Source organism: Neodiprion lecontei, chromosome 7 (genome assembly GCF_021901455.1).
Source record: "Neodiprion lecontei isolate iyNeoLeco1 chromosome 7, iyNeoLeco1.1, whole genome shotgun sequence".
NCBI classification, from domain to species: domain Eukaryota; kingdom Metazoa; phylum Arthropoda; class Insecta; order Hymenoptera; family Diprionidae; genus Neodiprion; species Neodiprion lecontei.
In genome coordinates, this window is record NC_060266.1 from 24703428 (window position 1) to 24723919 (window position 20492).

The window sequence follows — 20492 nt, forward strand, 5'->3', positions numbered from 1 at the left end:
GACAAAACTTGTCACAGTAATCGTACACATTAGGTTTATTTTTAGTACCACTAGCCTCGCTAGCTGTTCCTTTTGCACCTAAGTGTGATTGGTTGCAGGGAGATGTCCAAGATCGACTAATCGACGATCTTGCAACATGATTCGTATAATGTTTTCACTGCCACCTTATACTCCCTCCATCATCTTCGATGCATACGGAACACAAGTGCCATCTTATTTCAGGCAGCTATTCGTATACATGGAGTTCCTGCTCCTTACACAGTCTCCATGGTACGTACAATCACCCAGCAGCTCGGCGACGGCGTCGCTTTCGGTACCGAAAAAACTCGATGGGAAGGACGAGTTGTATGAAAAGGCGAAGGAAGGGGGCAGTAAAACGTATAGTCGTAAAACCAAACCGAGCCTTAATAAATTCGCCCCTGCTGGCTTACGTCGGGTGAGGTACACGGAATAAGGCGACAGCGGCAACAGCAACGGCAAGCACGGCCTCCGTTTTGCCCGTGAGTGCCATTTCCGTATTATCCCCTGTTTTCCTTATTCTATACCGGTTTTACGTTCCTCGCTCTCACGTGCCCACCGTCACCCCTGGGATCAGCGCCCACTCGAATCCATCTAGTTCCATCCCATCCATTCCCTCGTCGCTGATTCACAGTTTTAATTATATTACAAGGATTTACGATGCGACCCTCAAGGAAAGCCTCTGATCTGGCCTACTTTTCGGATATACTTTACTATCGGTGCTGCGCTTTATCTTCAGGTTTTAAACATCGCTAGTTTTCGGTCACTTCTGTGAAAAGAAAAATCGCCATTGCTTTCAAACTACTTGGGACGTTTGCCAATTTTAACATATGTAGGTGTCTATACGTCCTTGTAACCGAAAAAATCAGAACGTCGGTCAATCGGACTTATTCATCACCAGAAGGGTGTACTCGTTTCGTATCCAAGATAGAATTGAAAAGACACGTAGGAGAAATTTTTCAACGTCGAATCGATCGTTCGGAGTAGCAGAAGGGCCAAACCATTCTCCAACCGAGGTTCCCAGACATCATAACAATCATGAAATGCACCAAGTGCATCGCAAACGAAAAGGGGAACGCGGGTACTGCTTTGCGCGAGATTTCCGTACTGTTGGCGGTAGTGGTGGTAGTAGTTGGTGGTAAGGGATGGAGGGAGGTTATGGAAACCTTCGTTAAGCTGAAGCCGCCCTGAGGATGAAGCGAGGGTGGAGAGTAAACCGCCTCTCCTTTGTGCGAGAAAATTGCGTTTTAATTCCGGCATTGACAGCCGAGGCTGCTGGCACGTTCCGAACGCTACGGGGTCACTGCTCGACCAGTCTGCAGTCTGCCTCGACGCGCACGTTGCACCCTCGAAAAAAAACTGTTACAGGGTGCCGTTCTCAGTGTCAACAAATCGTTAATCCTGCCACAGCCGTACATTTCCACCACTTGTAAGAGTAAGAGGAGTAAGAGGGAACCAGCTATCTAATCCACGGGGTTCGCGGAGTTTCGACAAGCTTGCCCGACCGTTGGATTCAGCGTCCCCCATGATGCTGCAACAAGACCCATTCGTTAAACGGACTTGAAGAACCCTCGAGTGCTGGGCAAACGATGGATAAGGGCAGCCGGATGATTGCCCCATAAAATATGTATCCGTTTGCTTGAACTCCTTCTTCCTTTCACCTCCTCTTCTTTACACTCCCACTCTCATTTTTTCCTATTTCTTTTCCCTCTTACCAGGTCGACACTGCAAGAGTGCCTTTTCATTCCGAAGCAGCTTAGCAATTCCGTACCATGAGTTTTCGTTCAATCATCGAAACCTGAGCGAATTTGTTAAAAGTATAAATTGCAAAATATGTGAAATTGTGATTACCTCATTATGCACACTAAGGGATTCCAAGATATTCGGGAGAAAAAAAGACACGATTCATCCTCTTTTTCGTGTAAGGATTTTCGAGATGGGGCAGAAAATGGAATTGCGGTATATAAGTCTCTTTCCGCCTACCTCCTCGCTTCGGGTAATTTCCAGTATCACTTTTTATGCATACATTTCGGACGATTTAGAGGCAAACGATTTTTTCAAATGTATGCTTCAAGATCCCTATACATATACATATATATTTACCTATACGTATACCGAGGTGCCGGCTCACCGCGAACTAGGTTAACGTTCGCTTATATTCAAAAGTAGCAGAGGAAGGGAGGGAAAGGGAATTCCTCCTTCGGAATCTACCCGGTTCGTGAATTTCTTGGGCAAGGGTGGGTAGAATCCACGCCTGTGTCCACAATATCTCCGTTTGAGGCATACAGCCGATTCCCGGCGCACAAACTGCGGCCGTGAACCAAATGTATGCGAAACATAAACTGGACAGTTCGTCGTTGTCATTAAAATCTTTTAATTCCAAGGAGATTTAAAGTATCACTGATGTGAGAAGAAAATCTCATTCTATTTAAAAAAAAAAAATATGCATTCCAGCAAATTTTAAAAAATTCAAATTTGTTAATTCAAGTTACGAACTTGAACCTAATTCTAGTTTTAAAATTCAGTCCCCCGGTTACCGAGGCACAGCTTCTACGAATTCGGCTCTATCAATCTCATCACATATGTACATATTACACAAGGAAAGGGTGATGAGTAAATATGAGGCTGAAGGTTGGTAACGTTAAAGTAACGAAACATCGTAGGAAAAAAATCATTATTACTCAATTTCAGAATAACTTTCAAGGAGTTGGCCTTTCAAAATAATTAGTATATTTTCGTTGTCATGGTTTACTAAATTTCAAACATGCTATAAGGGTGCAAGGTAAGGAATCTTTCCAAACAAGCATCGTTAAAGTAACGTCACTAACTTCATGCTCATCGTGTAATTTCAGTTATATCACCGGATGATGAAGTACTTCTGCAGTGGCGAAACGAAAAAAAAAAAATAGAAAATCAGATTATCCGTGTATAAGGCGGAGATAGGAAAGGGTCTTGCATAGAGACCATAGAGCGTAGCGGCAACACACCCAACATCTATCGGCAACAGCACGTAGATGAAGGTAATACGGCAGATGCGTTGCAGTAGAGCCAAGGCGGAGGCACTACTCGAACTCTCGTCTTCTCGTCGTCGAGGTTAGGAGGAGGGGGGGTTGCAATCTCGGCAGGGTTGAAGGCGTAATCGATTCTCGGGAGAAGGAGTGTGTAGAAGTCGAGGGAAGAAGCATAAGGAGGAGAAGAAGAAGAAGAAGAAACGGAGAGGAGACGAGACGAAACGAGACGACGACGACGAGATGCGATGCGATGCAATGCGATGCGACGTGAAACGCGGAACGCGTCGTCGTACCCTCCAAGACTGAAGAAAGAAAGAAAGAAAGTAGGTAGGTATGTAGGTATGGTTGATCTGGACGACCAGACGATGCGACGGTCTCTAGTCCCGTCTTCTGCTTCCTTCGTCCTTCTCTTCCTTAAGAGAGATGGGTGAACCGTTCCGTATATCAAGTCTGGCTTCTCTTCTACTCCGCCATATACCCACTCTGGAGTGGTAGAACTCTCGAGGTGAGTATAGAGAGAGGCGGGTTGGTTATATCTCTTTCGGATAACAAAGCTACTCACTCACTCACTCTCTTCTGGGTCTCAGTTCCTCGAACCGTCTCGCGGCGTCGTCAATCTGTCTACTTTATTGTACTTCACATAACGCCACGCTTGGTGACGTTATATCCGCCCCCAACGTTTTCTCAAAAAGATTGATCAGTCACAGCTTTCGATGATTTTCACATCCTGCACGTATGTATGTTCTACCTGTACCAAAATAACGCAAGCGATGGTGACGAAGGCGAAGAAAAGTTTAAAATCAAAAACAAAATCGTATCAACGATTAGACGAAGTCAAAAGTCCATATCACATGATAAATCATCTCTCATTTTCTGACATTCGTTCGTTTGAAAGCAAGCAATAAGCAACAAAAGTGGTCATTGTAAATGTTGTAGAGAGAATAAATTTTCAACGGTAATATACAATAACGCGTTTGATAATTGTGAAAATAAAGCGAGAATTTATCAATCGAATTCCACAAAGTTAAATTTTTTTATTAACTTATACCTTTTCGTTGTACATCGTACAATTCAATGAAAAATTCGATACAGTTACCGTTAAATATATCATCGCGCATTTAATATCACGCAATATATGCCAGCCATGTTACACATTACAATGATTAAATTTCCTACCAATGTTTCAATGTAGAATAAAGTAATCAATCATACCCGCACGCGTCACGAAATGATTTATCGTGAAATTTCCCATAGCTATATAAATATAGGATAACATTTTACTAAATTCCAATAACAAAGAGAAGAGAAAAAAAAAACGATGTGTCACATATTACGAAATAAAGCGAATCAACGTTTTATACACCGAATTCAAATATAATTGCATGAGAACGAAACTTGGAATAGTTTTATCACGAGCTTATATTCGCCGAGTTTCGCACCGTTATATACGTATGAAAATCGTGTACGTATATACGTACATAAGTATCGTATCTATACAATCCCTGAATCTCCCTCCATTGCGATTTTTTACAGTGCAATGAATTTTTTTATTACCCACCACGGCACGAATAAAGAGAGAAAGATTTAGAACTTTTGCTTTTAACACCCCGCTTATACTAGCGCACACTTAAATAAAATTCTCAAAACGTACCGTGAGTTCGTTTACCGGTCGTATAACTTCCCGTCTCCCAAACACATTCCTGAAATACGTATGTGATGCGCGATAAAGCGTATCAGACGCACGAAAGAAACGAACGAAGAAATAAATGAAATAAAGCAGGGATACAGAAAGGACGGAGAGAGAAAAAACAGAAAAGGATAAGAAAACGACACAAATGAGACGTCCCATATTTACACCTAAAGATCTCATTCTTCCTGTTATTCCTTTTCTTCTTCTCCTCTTTCCAGATCTTTTTATTCGTTTTGACTTTGGGACACCGTAAATTACAGGTCAGGCGGCAACGGCAGAGATAGTAGCGTAATTAATAACGTCTGTTTCTTTTTCCCCGCAGGGTGCCCGACGTCGTTCAGGGGTTAATAAGTTGGGCGTAGATTTCCGGTTTGTTCATTCGTTAACATCTACCACACCTAAATGACCGCCGCAAAAGAATAAAAAGGTGGAGGAAAATGGAAAAGCAAAAAAATATTGACAAAAGGAGAAATTTCGCATCGCTATGGATTAATGGCTAGCGAAATGATCGAGTTCCAAAGTTTCTCTCTCTCTCTCTCATCCTCTTCGACTTATTCTTGTCCTCTTACTAGCAGCTCACTCGAGTCTCGTAACCCTGGAGGCAGGTTTCAAGGGGAAAGAGACGAGACTTGTTCCCCGGCTGATCGATGGACCGTCATGAATATCCCGTGGCGGCAAGTTACCAACCACCTACAAACTAAGGGTATTACCGAAGCTTATCCGCGAGCACCGTGGTTATAATATTACATATCTAGATACATACGTATAAAGTACGATCACAAAAGGTCCGCGCACTTGACACTGTCGCGACATCCATCGCCGTTTTTGCCAATTCGTTTTTTTCTGCACGCAACAGCATTTCGAACGACGCTCAATAATTGCGTTTCTTTATTTCGTCTTAAACCAAGATTGAAACGATCGTCGTCGTCATCATCATCATCATCATCATCATCATCATCATCATCATCATCATCATCATCATCATCACGATACATCGTAATATTATACAGTATACCTAACGGGATGTTGATATACACATGCATGCAGAAAAGCATTGAAAATTCCAACGAAATTCAACACACGCTTCTCCCGTTGTTTCACCTTCTTTTTATTCTGCATCCATGCATAATAACACGATGTATAAATATCCATAAACTTTATTTCCACCGGAGTAGGATGAGCAAGGGAAAGAAGGTGCGAAGTAGCGTGAAAGAGAGAAAAAGAGAGAGGAACAGTGAGAGCAGCAAAGAAAAGAAAGCAAGAAAGAAAGAGTGGGATATAAGAAAAAAAAAGGATTGCGAGGGGGGGGGGGGGGGGGGGATGATAAGCGGGTCTTGTTAAGCGTCGAAAATTTTTTCCGGTAAATCTGTCAACGCAACCTCCAACGAGGATAGGACAGGCGCGAGATTTATCATCGAGGTAAAAAGAAAATGGAAAAAAAAAACCAAGGCGAAGCAGGGGGACGAGGGGGGAGGAAAGTGAGGGAGATATGAAGAAGAGTAAAAAAAAGAAAAAAGAAAAGAAATATAACCAAAGTATAAAAAAGAAAAACCCATCATTTCTTCCTCTGCAGTCGTCATCTTTCGTCGCTGCTGGCTCGCTTACATCCATCCATCCATCCATCCATCCATCCCTCTCCACCCCACTTATTGGATAATACAAGGGAAGAAAATTGGCTCTATAATACGATCGACGATGCCCGGCCGCAAATTTTCACCGTCGTAATTAGGTCATTCCGCAGTGTACGAACAAACGGGGCTCTGCTAACTAACCTCTAAAGCATAAGCTCGGATGATGTTGATGATGATGATGATACGCACTATGTTATTGTTAACGCCGGTGTTATACATACCTGTATATATGCAACGAGAACGTACAACGTGGTGGTGGGGGGGGCAGAGAATTAGGCTGCTCTTATGTCTATATAATCGATTTAAACCTCCCCTCCGGAGACAATAACCAACGATTTGTCCTCCTCGACGTACGTCATCCACCCTCGAAACTCTCAGGTATTCGGGCTACAGGCAGACAACGTGCTGTTGGTAATGTTCGAAAACCTCTGCCGTTGTATAATTGATAAAGAAATGTGTCGAAAAGTTTGAAGTGGATCTGAGAATTTCACTCAAACCTTCATAACGGACGAGTTCTAGCCAATTGTATATGGGTACGTAACGACAACTGTCAGGTTTTGATCGACTTGCGGGTAGTTGTTTTGAATTGGTATTCCACCTACCGTCATCCAGGGGTGAAGAAAATCGCTGAGAGAAGTGATGGAGGATTAAATGTGACAATGATGATCGCAACGTATAAGCCACCTACCACCTACTCTCGTTCAGGGTTCGGGAGAAAAGAAAAGGAAGAAGAAGAATAAGAATAAGGGTATCACAATAAGAAAATGGTAGGTAGGTAACATAAAGGAGGTTGAGGCGGTAACGGCGGTGAATTTAGGGGATGAAGAAGACCAATAGGCTTTCAGTGGCGGTGCTGATGCGCTTTTGTCCGACTGACTTCGTGCGGCTGAAGGTTCTGGCTTATTTCCAGGAGGCAAGAGCCAGGTTACGTCTCTCGGTGCTAACCAGATTCTTCTCGAGAAGCCAAGTCCTCGTCGTCCTCGTCGTCGTTGGTCTCGACGAGAAGAGATTTGCATATACGGGGATAACTGTGGAATGCGGTGAAAGTTACCGAGAGGAAATTGGAACCTCATAGGTATAATAATGCTATGCGACAGTCACGTGCCGTACCTACGTAACGATGGTTATTTCGAAAAGTTTAACGATTGTCCACTCCTCGCGAGTTACATAAATAATAAATAACCTCATACACGGTTGTGGATTATACATAAATATATGTATACAACGTACTTACACACAATTGCGTTGAGGATTTGTTACATGTTTGAAAAGACGAGGAATGAGAGCAGCTTCAATATCAACCGTTGAGAGTCTTTTGAAATTGAAAAGATAACGATCTTGCTAAGGGTATATAATACCGTACACGTATAACGCCGGTAAAGTTGGTTATAATTGAAGAAATATAATACCGTGTTCCGCGAAATTCGACAACCTTATTGTACCTAAAGTACAGATTTTCGCGAATTCGGTGAAATTTAGATCAATCAAGTAAGTAAGCAAAGTACTGATTTCAAGTACTATTTTTGTTGATTAAAATTTTACGATCAAAATAATTCTGTTCCCAGCGAAGCGATTGATTTCTGGTGATCCTGACGGTTTCTCCATATCGAGGAGACGTTGTTCTAACTTAATTCAACTTGATCAATCTATGTAAAGCTTATTCAGCCTCTAGTCTGATAATCCTTTCACTTGAACATGATTTCGCCAAGAACAATAAGCCTGATATATCATCAAACGAATGTCCGTTAAAAAATCTGAACAAAAAAAAAAAAAAAAAAAGTGAGCAACGATTACAACTTTTCCCCAAAACTAAAGGTTTAAGCTACAGGATAGAGTTCAACGATGAAAACAACAACCCTCATCGAGCCCAGAGGAACAACGTACAGACTCGTGAAAAAAAAAAAAAAAAATGTTGAGTGGGACGGAAACGAACAAGTGGAATGAGGAATTAGACGAGGGTTTCAAGGACGATGTTCCCTTGCTTTCTTTCTTTTTGTTTCCGGAGGTCCATTAATTGCACAGTTTTTCGAGTACCTAGCGTATGTATACTCCATCAACAGCAGGCGGGGGCGGGAAGAAGAAGAAGAGGGAGAGGAAGAAGAAGAAGAAGAAGAAGAAGAAGAAGAGGTATCAGTGCGAGAGGAGGACCTCTTATCGAACGGTATTACACCGTCGGATGGCGGCTGGTGCGGTGCGCGTATTAGCGAAGCTCACCGCGGTTTGGTAGGGTTGGTTCGAAGAGGAGAGTGACTGGTGGCGGATGGCGGATGGCGGATAGCTGATGGGCCTGTCCGACGTAATTCCAACGTAATTGCTGAAACAACTCGAAACAACTCTCGTTAAAAGTGGCCAACCGCAGCAGCAGCCCTCGACCCTCACTTCCCCTTCCTTCCTTCCTGCCTTCCTTCCTTCCTTCCTTCCTTCCTTCCTTCCTTCCTTCCATATCATCTTCTCGCTTTCGCCCAAATCCGACACCTCTTCGTCTCACTCGTTCACTGACTCATTCTCCGACTGCTTGTGAACTAAAGATCAAGTACCGAGATGACTGGTCGAAATAACGCAGTCTTCCGCTTCCTCGACGGAGTTATAAATTAAACTCTGATAAAATGGTGTGTTATAAGATTGCTGCTGATGAATTATCCGCCAATTATTGGTGAAAGATCTTGTACCGAGATGTCGATTTAACCGTGAATTTTGAAATGTAATCAGGCGATGTACTAAGGTGTAAAATAAATATCCCCAGAGTTACGGACCTCGATTTTTCCATCAAGGTTTTTCTCCAGTCCAGCTTTCAGCATTTATCATCGTCGAGAACAAAATACGATCAATATCACTGTTTCGTAGTGAAAAAGTCTGATCTTCCCAACTGTAAGATTCATTTTCGTCTAGATCACCGGCAAAAGCGGTAGAAAAAAAAAAAAACATACCGAAGATGTCAAGTTTGTTTTCTCAAAGAGAGTAAATACGGGTAAACGTTGAATCAACATGCTTCTTGCAAAACGTTCCGGGTACAAGAATATCCGAGATACTCGTATCTTTACAACACCAGATGTGGTTAGAAAATTTCAATTTCGCACCTTACCACTCAAGTTTATAATCGTGAAAACGATTGCAGTTATCATTTACCGCAACTATCCCACGGAGTAACCGAGAGAGCATTGCATGCGGATTGCATCCCAAAATCTCAATTCCCCAATCTCGGTCCGTAGGCACCCATGTACCAATATAACCGGGTATATGTACATAAGCGCCAGGTATAGATATCCAGCTAAATCTACAGGAGCGTATATCTATCCCGTGGGAATAAGCGACGGATATGGCCGATCGCCAACTGGCCTTGTGTAATAAAAATGGGCCAACTATACCCCGTTGCCTACGGTCACCTATACGAACAGGGGTGGAAGAGAAGAAAAGGAAAGGAAAGGAGAGGAGAGGAGAGGAGGAGCGAAGCGAGGCGAGTCACTCCTAACTCTTTTCTCGCCGCGATTTCGATAAGCGAATTTAACCGAGAGCTAGGCGCGTTCGTTCGGTAGGTCGAAAGTAGGTCGACAATCGCTGCACACCCCGGATAACACATACCAATGGATATATAAGAGCATATAAATATAAAACCAAGAGTAGCTCCTAGAGTGGCAATATTTTACGTCTTATTTTCGGCTTTCCTCGTGTCAGGTATTCGTTTTCTTTTCTTTCCTTTTTGTTTTTTCTTCAAACTTTCCTCTGGATCAGAAAAATCCATCGCTTATAACAAGTGGTGCGGTGTTGGTAGGTATTGCGTATCGATGTGTGTACATGTAATAAATATATATAATATAAAAGAAAAGCGCTTGCAGCTAATGCAGGAAGAAGAAAAAATACAATGAACGCGTAAGGTAAGTGTAACAGTTATTAACACGTTTAGACCCAATTACTGATCCTTTTATTTTCCAAAATGTGAATCTTTTTTTCTTCGTGCAGTTTTTGCATCGTGTAGCTTCAGTTTTTTTCTCAAATTCAGGCAAATCACTTACAGAATCATATAACCGAATACATATAGCAAGTCTTTTTCGTCTAGCAAAAAAACATACTCAAATAAAGACACAGATTTCGATACGTACATGTTTTTTCTCAAACGGATATCGAAACTATTGACAAAACTCGTCGCTAAAATGACGAACTAAAGAAAAAAATATCTGATGGAAACTTTTTTAAATGTACGATCGCGGGAATGGACAAGGGTTCTGAAAAAGTGAAGCAACTATAGAAGGACAAGAAGAAGCAAAGAGTAAGGAGAAGAAAAAGTTTAAAGCAAAAAAGTTTCGACCCGAAAAATTTATAGGCATATTTATCAAACCTCATCTCGCACATTAACACCGCATGGATTGGAGTATGTAGGTAAACTTTTTATCCCTTCTCCTCCTCTGCATTGCACGTAATATCGTTCTAATTTTCACCGTCTGTTTTAACCGCCTGTACAATTCTTCTCTCTGTACTATTACTCTGTATAAACCACTACTTTCGCTGCAGACCAATGCGGAATATGAAACAAAAAAAAAAAAAAATAGAATAACCTGTGTACGCGACGCCGGTGAAGAAGGCAAGTGCGCGTCAGGCAAACAGGAAGAGAGGATGGAGAGAGAAAGAGAGAGTAAAAAAAAAAACACACACACACACACCACACATTCAAGTGTCTACCTACGTACGGCGTTGTGCTTTTGCACTTTGGAAAGATACACGCAAATCCCGGAGTATTCACACCGCGTTCAAAGAGTGCTCGAGAGTAAACTTTCCGTTGCACTTCTCTTTTTGCTTTTTCCTTCTTTGTTAATAAATGTAACGTCTGGCATACAAGTAAATATTAAAATCTCTGCAAGTATGCAAAAGGGTAAGGGTGACACCCCCCCCCCCCCCCCGCACAGCAGTGCGATACCAAAAAAAAACCGAGCCTCGAAACCGTGAAGCGTGAGCAAAAAATGGGCAAAAAAAATAGAGAGAGAGAGGAGGAGAGACGGGGTCGTCAGGGGGCCGGAACCCACGCAAGGATCCTGAAGGATTACGCCTGAAAACCCGGCCTTGCATCGTCTTTCAGAAATAGCCATCTTCTTACCACGTCAAAAACGATGCCGATGAGAAGGAGCCAAGCGGCGGTGCAATTCACTTTTTTATTCCCCCCATGATGATCCGGGAGAAGGATGGGTTTTATAGGTATATTGGTATGCGTACGTTATATATCGATGTAACGCATATACATACATATATATATATATATACACGTATAGAGATACGAGTCGAGCCAAATTCCATATCCCATCCCCGCGGGGAGGATATACTACTTAAGGGGTCAGATCAGCAAGCCGCGCCGTTTTGCTCCGAGAGGAAAAGTGATGGTACCTTAAGCACCGACGGTGAAAAATCCATCGTGTAAAGCGATAGATAAAAAATAAAATTTCCCCTAAAAAAGGTCGAGGAATTACAATACGTGGCAACGAGTCACCGCGACACGTAAAGATAGGCAACCAGGCGCTGCGATTTCCCATCTCAGAAACGAATGTCTAACTCATTTTAATCCATACCGATTTCTTCTAAAACGATAATTTTCGACAAGAAAAAATTTCTCGTTTTCCAGATTTTTTATCAATTTTTTACCCCATACTTAAAATTATAACCCTGAATTTTTCCAGATAGATCAGACTCAGACATTTGAAACGATTACACGTTAAAAATGATACAGAGTTATTTTGACACGGAGTATATCCTCCGTGATTGATAATAAAAATAGATTTGTTCTCGAATAGTTAAAAGTTAATCCAGTGAGGGTAAGTAAAGATTATCTTTCCGTAGATAAGGCGATAATGACCCGAACTTTCCGGAACATGTTTGGGATAGCAATAATAGGAACGTAGGTCAAGCTGCGACATCTAGCGATAGAAAATTACACGAAACGTGGAAACGCGCGCGCCATTTGCGGGAGGCAAGTCAAACGACAAATCGAAAAGATTGGAAGAAAACAAAAAATCATCTGTAACAACGTATAACTGACCAGAGAACAGCATTTGGGAACGGAATACGGAGCTTATATAAGTGCGAAAAACGTTTGAGTGAAAAACCAGAAACGTAGTAAATGAAATATTTCTACAACGTTTGTAATAAAAAGAAATTGCCTCGACGAAGAAAATTCAACGAACCTATAAAAGAGAAAAACGTACAACTGCCAAAACGCGTAACTATGGTTTCATAAAATTGCAATATTTTTTCTGTCAATAAGAAATAAAGAATCGTATTGGTACCCCGATTTTTCGATCAGGCATTCTGTTCTTCAAACTCCTTGAACTCATTGAAACGTGAAATAAGTACCATCTATATTCAATTAGCGTTATAACTATACAACCGCGTCAGAGTTGGCGCGAGGCAATAAAAATGAGAAAGATGACAAGATAAAAATAGCACTGATTACATCGATCGAGACTCTCGTCCTTACCGTCCGCCCTTCTCCTATAACCCCGCACCCTGAAATCAGTCCACCGATGCATCAACACCGATATAACAATTTGGTATAATAAAACTCCTCTTCGACGAAGCGAAGATGTAATAACTGAAAAGGAAAAAAGAAGAATAAGAAAAAGAAAATGAAGGAAGTGAAGAAGGTAAGACGAGAGGAAAAAGTGGCGGCGGTACATTCGGTTATATATATATATATATATATACATACGCTTGTATAATAAGAACAAGAAGAAAAAATCAACGTAAAGAGGCGAAAAGAAAGAGACAAAGAGAAAAGAGCGAGGACGGTGGAAAAAAAAGTTAATTGGTGTTACGAACGCAGCCTGGAGAAGAGAGTTCTAAAAAGTGGAGAAATAATAAATTGTCCGGGCGCGTTGAGCGTCCTGCGGAAGGATCTTATTGTTAATACCCGAGACGGCAACGAGAGAGAGAGAGAGAGAGGGGGAGAGAAGGAGAAAGAGAGATGAGGAAAAAAAAAAGAAACGACACAAAGCTCACGCGCTTTCAAAAGCTTTTCCGTCGCGCGCAACACCAATTATATTATCGATGAAAAACGCGCCGCGGTTAAAAGAAATAAATTTTTCATCTGGTCTCTGCACACCTCGTTTATATAACATTTATTATTATTGTATTGTTGTATAATACAGCTGCAACTTTTATAATTAGGTATTAAGTTTATGTACGTTATACGTGCATATATATATATATGCGAATTGTGAATTGCATCTTTTCATCCTTGACTGTTTCACCCAACGAAAATTAAATCATGTAATAAACGGTCACGAACATCAAACTCGTTCTATTTTATCGCATATATCGCAAATTAGACGCTACGTATTTTCGTTATAATTTTTACGTATCGCTTGCTTTCCCTACATCGTTTTCAATATCTTTCCGTCTTATTTGCAAATTACCTTGGACTATTTACCAATGTTGCGATAATATTATTGTTTTCTCGTTTTATTATTCTGCTATTCGCTTGAATTATTAACGGCTACTTTAAGGATCCCCTATTGCGCACTGCGTGCCAGACTACCTTATAATCGATTATTGTAAATCTTGACAGTATCGCAAACACACACGCACACACACACCTATCTCGCTAATTTGTCAATTCTGAATGCATCTATTTTTCTGTTTGTATTTTTTTTTTTCCAACTTTATCTACTTCTCCGATTGTATCTATTGCTTTGCCTGTATTCAATCCCTGAACTATTTAATTCTATCCACATCTCTCGCCGGCTTTCTCGCTTATTTAAAATACATCGGACACTGTTACCGCTTTACCTATTTCTTGTATTTTATCCCCTGAATAAAACCCCGCCCCTCAACCAGTGTCTTTTATTATCGTTTCATTTCTCCTCTCTCTCTCTTTCCTAATAATCTAAAAATTGACGCTACCGCGTCTGGCGGCCAACAACGTTATCTTCATATCTGAAATATCACTTTTAATTGAATCGGTATCCGCTTCGTAGGGTAGCGAAATATCGGCCCTCGGCCTGCCTTTTAAAATATCGTATCCGAGAAAGTTTCGCACGTCCGAAAGTGTGCAGCAGAACGATAAAATTTATAAAAATAGAGAATTCGGAGTGAAAATTAAAGACATCACGATTCTGCCGTTTCTATGCGTTTTCACGTATCCGCATTACGACTTGTAACAGTAAACCTTCCCATCACGCAAAAAATTCTATATCGCCACCCTTCTTACAAATCATCGCCCGACCATTTTTTATTCTACTTTTTCACCCCCGCCCCATAAGTATGGGATATACATGAATCTATCCAAGCGCCTGCATCCTAGCGGAAAAAGGAAAAGGAAAATAAAATGAAAAGTAAAAGGGCAGAGTCGGCAAGTCCCGCAGTATCTTTACAGAGAGACCGCAGCAGCAGCGGCACTCGCGGTGTCGGAGAACAACGCGAATTTTACGACTCGCCGGTTCTCGGTTGCGGCGTTGCGACGACGCTGGCATCGCGTGTGGGATGTAAAATCCGTATAAGGGTAGTACGGGGGTGGTGGTAAGACGATTTCAATAGAGTAGCGGGTAGCGAAGAAGAGAAGGAGGATGAGGGGGTTGGTTTCCGAGCTGCTTTTCACAATGGAACTTTGCCGCGCGAAAGTGGCCGGAGGGAAGGGGGACGGAGGTGGAGGTGGAGGGTCACGAAAGGGCGACCTGGCCCCCGCAAATTAGAGCGAATTAGTTTTCCCCGTTGTCTGGGATGGCGGTTTACAACGGTAAGTCATACACTTTACCCGGCGGCGAGACGGCGTGAATGGAACCGACCAACGTTTTCAGTTTACCCCGTCCGTTTAACGAACCACCCCCCTCAACGACAACGACGACGACGGTTTTAAAGAAAGGACGCACACACGCGTCCAGTCTTCCACATCCGAACGAATTTATGACATGTACCACATACGTATAAAATACGAAGAGTCCGATGTGTTTGGACATCGTGTTTGGGTTTGACCTGGTTCGCGACTTTGGAATCACATTTTTTTATTTTTTTTTTTTATTGCCACTCCGCTTCTTTTTACCCATTTGTGACAATATTTCGTTTTGTTTTGTACTCCTGAAGGTAAAAAGTAACAAGGGGATTAAATCTGGTCAGCCTCCAGCTTCGAAAAATCTGGATTTTGAGCACGCCACTCGTTTGTATCCCAGGGTGGTTTACATTATTTGTTTGTTTTTTTGTTGCAGAAACGATGACTTTACACACCGAACGCATACGGAGAGAAAAAAAAAGAGCCACAACAACCGTATCTATTTACAATAAAAATCGCTATCGATAACATGAGAAATGAGAAAAACACCCCGCCAAAAACAATCTCTCGTCTTTTTTCCTTCAATCCAAAACCACTAGAGTTTTTGACCACCCTCCTGCAAAGCGGCATCGTCACGTCAGCATAAAAAGCCAGGGAGGAGTAAGAGATGTTAGGTGCATACGCAGTTTTGGGCATCGGTGTGCATTTTATAATAAAGAAGGGTTTGAAATAAGGGTGCAATTCGGGGGAAAGGGACGATGTCGCACAGTATTCCTGATGGAGAAGGAGGCATTGAAGATCACCCTCGATATACGACAACGCGATGGGATCGCGCTACACTGCGAGAGAAATTTTTAGTTCCAGTTACCGCTCATTTTTTAAATATTTTCATTTTTTACCGCAATCAAAAAATGTAGTTCTATGTACAAAATGAAAATTAGTTTTGCAGCCGTTAGCAGAAAGTCTAGTATCCGTTACTATTCTTTCTCATTACGATCGCCGTTGCTATATTTTCTTGCAACCGTAGCGAAAATTTAACGCTTGTGCGGGAATAAATTGACGTTAAAGCCTTGTCAAACTAAAAAAGTAGAGTAAACCTCGGAAACTGATTTTGCGTTGCAATAACCAAAAAAGGATCGACGATATCGCAAAATGTTGACGCGTACCTCGTTTTTCCTAATTCCAACAATATTCAAACATTTTTTTTAACGATACCTGTTTTACTCAATTTTTCGCAGTGTAAACTTGCACTAAACATCGCATCGTCGCAGTGTGTCCAGTCCACAATCTACCATCCACCCTTGTACCGAACACTACAACCTACCCACCATTCGGCTGAATCTCTGCCGTCCCTGCGGCATGTGGAAACAACAACAACAACAACAACAACAACGAGAGTAGTCGTCGCGGGTGCGTCAAGGGAGATTAGCCAGCGCCCTCCCAGCAGCCCTTGGGAGCGAGTTGCAGGATGCAATTGGCACGACTAGGAGTTGAAGCGAAGTGGAATGAAAAATGGAAGAGAGGGAAGGTTTAACGGGTGGGAAACGGGAATAGCGCGGCAATCTCATCCGAACTAATCAGACTTGGTCAATTCAACTTATTCCCCAGGCTCGACTCTCATTGCAACCTCAGTCGCTGCAACATCCTAACCGTCGCGTCGCGAGGGATGATGTTGGTAACGTTGACGCAACGAAACGTCGGGGAAAAAGAAATCTCTTGTCTTTCAATTCTTCGAACAACTTTCAAGGAGTTTTCATTCGTCGATCATTGATTTTTCTTAAACGTGGATCGTTAAAGTAAACGTCACCAACTTCATCCTCGTATGTATAACCGCCTACGAAATTGTAATTTAAATATAGCGTCCTTGTATTTATTAACAAAATGAGAAACATTCATGAAGAATACTCTCTTGGGACTTGAACGCAAGGTGCAACACACCGGATACTATTACCAATTTACCAGATTTCCTTGTGTTTCATTAATCGTTTACGACCCCTGTCACCTCTCTACCATTGTCTTGTCTGAACCTCCACCATTATCTTTTTCTTTCCTTTCCTTTCCTTTCCTTCAATCACCGAAAAATTGACGCTACCGCGTCGAGCGTCCAACTATCTTTATCCTTAACAACATCGTTGTTATTCAGGATACCATGATTTCCACCCTCGCAATTATCTTCAATATCGTATCCAGGCAATCTTCCATTACAATGTACAATAGCTATCGGAGTTAATTAACGCGACGTAACGAAGCGTTTAGTCATAATACGTAGGCATGTGTATACGATACATCTATATGCGTGTGTGCATGGGCGAATGGGTACGCGTATGTGATATAGGCCCCTCTCTCTCTCTCTCTCTGCATATCGTTCGAAATTATTAGAAACGAGACAGAGATATGACATTAGAATTAAGCGAACGGGTCGAGGAGCTTATAACGGATGAAAGCACGGATTCCTGCCGCACCTTCCGCTCGACTCTCATCGTCGGTATGTATTATATGCATATACATTTACACGTATATACATAGAAAGGAAGACAAAGATTCCAGTCATACGCGTTATACACACACACACGCGCGCGCGCGCATAGAAAATTACACACACGTATGAAACTGGCCCTGCAATTTTCAACAGCGGCTATTTTTCATACCGAGTCATTATGAAATTATTACACGTATACACACATGCATACAAACGTCCTCCGAGAGTCTTTTACGTCCCTCTATTCCCGCAAACGAAGTAGAATTGTTTATACACTATGCTGATATTTCATATATTTACCAAGCGGTACCAAGCTGGGTAAACATACGAAATATCAATATTCTATATTTCATATTTTTTTCTACATAAAATTTGCATAAAAATTCCAACATTTTTCGTTCTAGCAAAATAAAATTAAACCTATCTAAACACTGCGAGTATGAAAAATTCAGAGGCAGCTGAACACTTACAAAAGTAAGTATAACACATTTTAAGGACGTTCCCACCAAAAACACTTTTCTTCTAATATTTTCCAAATTTTGAATACACATACTTATGAGTGCCCTTTATGTGTAGGAATTTTTTAAAACCCTTCTTGCGGTGCTAAATTTTGAAATATTGCAAGTTGAAATTTACATATTTAACATGTGATCCCTATCCTAACCCCCATTGTGGCGCACCTTTTTTTTAAGTTACTACAGTAATTTTCTTGGAATTTCTATGAAAAACTGAAAATCACTAATTGAACATATAATAAACATGTTTCTCAAAAAATAACACAAAGAAGCGGTATTCATTTAATTATAAAAAATGTTAAAAGTGAGCTACTTTTCACTTTTTTTTCATTACTTGATCAGTGAGAAACAGCGACTTGGCAACGTTGCGTTGGGCGGAAAGTTCAAAATACCGTATAGGCGTAGTAGTTGTAAATAAATGTGAACCGCTCACAGATAGGTTAACTGTAGGCTGTTGTAAAGAAAAATGCAATTTTTTAAGTATATTAAGTATTATAAATTATTTTTCAACATTAATACTCGTTATGTTAACATCATCAACAATTATAGATTCAAAAATATAATCAATCATATAATTTTCATAAAAACTATAATTTTATCAAGTAACACAAAATAAAACATTTTAGAAATATATTATTTTTTAGACATAGGTATTTTTTTAATTTTCTTTTTTGGTGATTTTAAATTCTTAATCTTTGGCGAATTTTCATTTTTTAGGAAGTCTAAAACTGCCGTTAAAATTTTTTTATTTTTAGTTATTCGCACTTTGTTATTATCTAATTTTTCGCTAAACAATTGCACAATAGCATTTTCTCCACCTACTCTATAGATTTCCCTCAAATTATCACAAGAAATGTCATTTGAAGCCAATTTTTTACACATATTAACTGAAATAATATTTCTTAATTCGACTAACATTTTTAAGTTTACTTTAGTTTTATCTGAGTTGGATAACTCTTCCAAATAAATATTACTGTTTTTACATGCCTTTAATACACCACTTCGCAGGTTTAATGTATTAATTAAGTCTTGAAGTACCACAACGTCATACGCAGCGTCATGAAAAGATTCCTGATCATTATCAGGGTGTAAGAAGTCGTTACTTAAACTCTCTAATTTAAATTGACCCGGTCCTTTCCTAGCAACCAAAGACTTTCTGAACAATGATAAAGTGTCAGCAAAACCAACAATTAAATCTAAAAGTTCGACTTTAACATTCATAATAGCTCGTAAGAGTCGTGGTACGTCAAAGCGAGCATTATGTGCAACTAATAAACATTTCTGTTGTCCATCGGATAAGCTAATTAAAAATTGTTGAAAAGATTCTAAAGCATCAGAAATTTTGAGTGTTACGACTTGTTTGTCTCCGTAGAATAAGTCTCCATATTTATGATGAAGTTTAGTAACTGTAGTGGCTGACGATGAAATTTCGGTCTTCGTGTGTACATAGATATTAAAAATTTTACAATCACAGATCGCTGCAATTTGTATAATATGAGCATCTGAGGCGAATCCAGTTGTTTCTAAATCAAAGTAAACAATTTTTGTTTCATCATCTAATGCAATATTATTATTATCATCACAGTGTTTACGCACGTAATTGTTTATTTTATCCATTCCACAATTACTCTTATAAGTTATACCTTCATGTCTTTCGGTATTTTTACGTAAAAGTTCTCGTTTCTGTTTTAATTCTATACGTCTTAATTTTTTTGCTTTAGACTTACTCATTGCCAATCGTTTTTCTCGTTTCATTTCACTTCGTTTAACATAATTGACTGTGTGAGATCCAGCAGGAATATTCAGTCTTTGCTTAATATTTATAATACTTCGTTCACCGTCATTTTTAGCGCAGACGGCGTCAGCTACCCTAATATCACAAGAAAAGCTAGTACTTAAACACTTGTTTTTGTGTGCTTTGTTTGCTATAATATTGTTAAAACTTTCATTGCCCTGACTTGAAGCGGCAATAGAAAATTTATGAGAGTTTTGTGCGTATTTATCGAACAAATGTAATAATTCTTCATACAAGGTTTCATCAGATAGGTTTAGAGCATGATTTTTACTTGGGTTACACCACTTTCCACAGTTTTCATGTCTGCTAAAAATATGATCCGGTATTTGTCTCAAATTTCTAGCTAAGTTTTCGGAATTGCCCTTATTTTGTGCAACAGCGTATGAAAAACACTTTTTTAAATGAGGAATAACATTTGTTTTATTTAACTCTCTAAACTTATCGCGTAATTTATATAACTCTTTTCCAAAATTTTTGGTTAAATGATTTTTGTCGGCTAATTTATGATACTTTTGACCTGGGTTATCTGCTCTTACTGCTGCAATCATTGAGCTGTCTTCATCTCCTACAATAACACGTACTTGTAGTCCTGCTTTCTTTAAGATGTTGC

General features: G+C 40.4%; 1 protein-coding gene across 3 annotated transcripts in view; it reads right to left on the reverse strand.

Annotated features, from left to right (window-relative positions):
• Positions 1-20492, reverse strand: part of LOC107225112 (hemicentin-2) — a 165269-nt gene that overhangs the window by 89144 nt on the left and 55633 nt on the right. The window lies entirely within an intron of this gene.